Here is a 4454-nt window from a genome sequence, read left to right on the forward strand (position 1 = left end):
TGACATTTTTGTTCTCTTAAATTATGTATGACATTTCAACAGATGGTCTGGATTTTAGAATCTTTGTTGAGAAGTCTGGTATAATTATTATAGTTCTGACTTTATATGTTACCTGACTTTTTTTTCTCTTAGTGCTTTTAATATTATTTCTTTGTTCTTTGCATTTTCCATTTTGATTATTATTTGGTGGGAGGAGTTTCTCTCGTCTATGTCTTGTATTCTATTGGTGAGGCTTGCATCTGTGACTCTTGCTCTCTTTCTTATGTTTTCTGTCTTCAGTGTTGTCTCCCCTTGTGTTTTTTTAACATTTCTGTTCCCATTTTTAGATTCCAGATGTTCAATTCCTTCACCTGTTTTTAGTTGTGTTTTCCTGTAAATCTTTAAAGGATTTATGTGTTTCTTCTTTAATGTCTTCCACTTTCTTACCTGCATTCTCATGTATTTCTTTAAGGGAGTTATTAATGTCCTTCTTAAAGTCTTCTATCATCTTCATGAGATGAGAATTTAGATATGAATCTTGCTTTTCAGGTGTGTTGGAGTATCCAGAACTCGCTCTGTGGTGGGCAACCTGGTTTCTGATGTTACCAAGTAGTATTGGTTTTTGTTGCTTACACTTCCCTCTAGCCATCTGCTCATCTCTGGTGTTACCTAGACTTGATAACTCTGCCTGAAGACTTTCCTTTCTGTGAGCCCGTGAGTCTGTGATTCTGTGATCCTCTTATCCTGTGATCTTGGTTGTGTCACAACTCCAGGAGGGTACATTGCAGCTGCATCTTGGTGTAGACTGATTGTGTGGGGATTCAAATCACAGACTTTGTTCCTGGAACAGTTGAAGGCCATATGGAGTGTCGATCTCTGATTGGGCTGTTTTCCTGTGACTCTAGGTCCTGGGGGTTCCAGTTACGTTAGATACTGAGGAGGGGTTTGGGGACTCACCTCTGATCCTGGATGTGTCAGAACACCTGAGGTGCCCAACTGCAACTGGAGTGTTAACTGAGTAGGTGGGGACACATAGAAGTTGCTCCTCTCCTGGAACAGCTGCAGAATGGAAGGCCAGGTTTTTTCTCTTTATTGTGCAGAAGTAATTTCATATTGGATATTTCCTTTATTTACATTTCAATTGTTATCCTCTTTCCTAGTTTTCCCTCTAAAAATCCCCTATTGCCTCCCTCTTCACCCTGCTTACCAGCCCACATACTCGGGCTTCCTGATCCTGTCATTCCCCTATACAGGGGCATAGAACCCACACAGGATCACACACAATCCTCATATTGATGAAAGACTAGGCCATCCTCTGCTACATATGCAGCTAGAGCCACATGTCCCACCATGTGTTTTCTTTGATTGTTGGCTTAGTCCCTGGGTCTGGGGGTAATTGTTAGTTCATATTGTTGTTCCTCCTATAGGGCAACAAACCTCTCCAGATCCTTGAGTATGTTATCTAGCACCTTCATTGGGGGACTCTGTGCTCCATCCAATGGATGATTGTGAGCATCCACTTCTGTATTTGCCAGGCACTGTCACAACCACCAAACCCAGACACTATTGAAGATGCCAACAAGATTTTGCTGAAAGGAGCCTGATATAGATGTCTTCTGAGAAGTTTTTTTTTTTTTTTTCCAAAATCAGTCTTTTGAGTGTTTGCAGAACACCCCAATTGAGTGATAGTCACTACTGGCATTTCATTGGCATTGGTTTATTTCATCAGTGTTTCTACTATTGTGTGAAGCATGATATTATTGTTTTCTAACACTATGGATGTTATTGAGGATGACCCTTGCACAGAACTCTATGACAGGCCATGTTGACCTAAACTTAAGGTCTAAGTTATATAATGGAGGATACATTGTAAATTGTTTATTCTCAATGACTCTGTTTTTTCAATGAGTACATCATATCTTTCTATTATATTCTAGTATCTTAATTTAATGCAATCTACGCTACTTATCAATAAGCCTCACACAGCACTTTATATGTACATTTTATAACTACATCAAGAAGAAATTTTTCATATTCTATTTGTTCTTATTGTTAGTGTTAGTTCAGGCTGCAATCACAGGTTCATTTATTCCTGTGTTCTAAGTGACTGATTAGTACATTAAAACTTATGTTTGCAATATGCAGAATTCTAATGAAGAAACACATAGAGGTCAATCTCCTGAGACTAGTACACTGGGTACTAAGTCATAAGTGCAACATGTACATTAAGACTCCCATCAGCAATATGCAGGAAATATTTCACATTTTTGTATAAGCAGTTATGGAATTCTAAAAATATATGCTCTTTAAATCAAAATTTAGTTTATTTCCTTTGTTATGTAGAAGCTTCCCCCAATCCTGATCACTCTGTAATTTTCATCAGGAAACAATGTTGAATTTTCTATGTCTATTGGCACGGTCACATGATTTTTGTTTCTTAGTCCCTTTGTGTGATAATTTTTGTTGATTCTGGATAAGATACTTATATTGCACCAAAGAGAGCATGTGTTGGAATATTAGAAATGAGTAATAGGTGATTTTTTTTCATGAAGTAGGAGCCTTCTCTATCTATAGGTTTGCTATAGGTGTTAAAATATTTTGAATTTATCAGTTCCTACTGTTTCTGCTGATATGACTACGTTTTGTTTTTTTGGTTTTGATTTTTGCTTTCTTTTGTTCTGTTTTCATTTGTTTGTGTTTGATTTCTTATTTGTAGTCTTTAATGTGTGGTGGTTTGAATATGCATAGACCAGGGCATGGCACTATTAGGAAGTATGTCCATGTTGGGGTAGATATAGAACTCGCAGCTTCTCCTGTGCCATGCTTGCCTGGACACTACTATACTTTTCACCATGATGATAATGGACTGAACCTCTGGACCTGTAAGTCATCCCAAACTAAATGTTGTCCAGTATAGGAGTTCTCTTAGTCATGATGTCTCTTCACAGTAATGGAAACCTTAATTAAGACACTTGGTATTCCATAATAAAAGTTGTTTTACCACTTCATACAAGGTCTTCATAAAGTGCTGTTGCATTCTATATGCAAATATTTTATTGAGTAATTTTTATCAATATTGATTAAAGATGCTAATTTATAATTTTAAAATTGTTTTAGCCTTATTTCATTCTACTTTCAATGTTATATAGCTAATTTAACACTGTTCATAATATTGCTTATTTGTTAACTTTTTCTTTTACATCATTAAGTTTATTTGTGTTTTGTTTGTCAGTTTTCATGACAGGCTCAGAGGACCAAGTTTTGAAACATCATTTCCTTAAAAATGGCATTTTTTCTTTAGTTTTGACTAATTTTAAAACTAACTTCTTGTATGTTTCTCTGTCTTTCCTTTACTTACTAACACATTTATGTATGAAAAAATAAGATTAGAATGCTATTTTCATGTACAAATCTATACCAATAAGTTTTATATTTCATGTTGATGTTCCTGTATCTGTTGTTTTGCTATATTGTATTTACATTTTCATTTGGTTAACAAGAAATCCTAACAGTAATTTATTTCATCATTTGACACTGGAGTATATTCAGGGGGATGATTTACAAATTTTCACAGACATGTGCATTAACTTATATTGTAGGAATTCTCAATGCAAAAGGAAGAATAGAGGGAAAAAACAGGACCAGAATAAGAAGGGTAAGTATTAAATGTATAGATTCATGCATCTAAAATTTGGAATATTAATACCTATAATGTCTTCTCATTTTCAATATAACAAATTAGCATATGAAATTTTATAAACTCTATAACTTTGATTAATTCTAGATAAAATCTTGTTTGTGATTTACAATCTGCCAAAAAAAATCTGTACTGCTGTTCAAAGTTATAACATATTTACTCTTTTATTCAATATTGATAGCAGCCTACATGATGTTTATTCACAGAATCTTCATGCCTGCTAAATTAGAATCATGGGCCTGATGCCAAAAGCCTGTATTTTGATATATGTGAGTGTGTTACATGCTTACATGCATATGTAAGTGAAGATGAATATTTGTATGTATCTAGAGTCGATGTTGATGTCAGGAACTTTGTCAATTCCAATACATTTTATTTTGATTCTTTTTCTTTTCAAATTACTTTGGAGATTATATTTCTTTATTATATTATCCATGAATTATAGTACATTGTATATAATGTAATAATATGTGTAAAGTAAATATATTTGGTTTGAAATTATAATATAATTATATCATTTCTCCATTCCCAAATCTCTGATATACCCCCTACTAGTTCTCTTTCAAATTCATGACCTCTGTTTTACATTAATTTTTATTATACACATCTGTTTGTATGATTATACATATATATGTTTCTAATATAACCTTTTCAGTCTGTACAATGTTACTTTAGGGTTGACCACTTGGTATTGAATAGTCAATTGGGTTTTTTTCCTTGGGAAAATTATTATTGGGAATAAAATAAGGAAACCCACACCAAACATTCCTTAGTTGCT

This window comes from Mus caroli, unplaced genomic scaffold (genome assembly GCF_978045245.1).
Source record: "Mus caroli unplaced genomic scaffold, Mus_caroli_1 scaffold_7, whole genome shotgun sequence".
Lineage (NCBI taxonomy): Eukaryota > Metazoa > Chordata > Mammalia > Rodentia > Muridae > Mus > Mus caroli.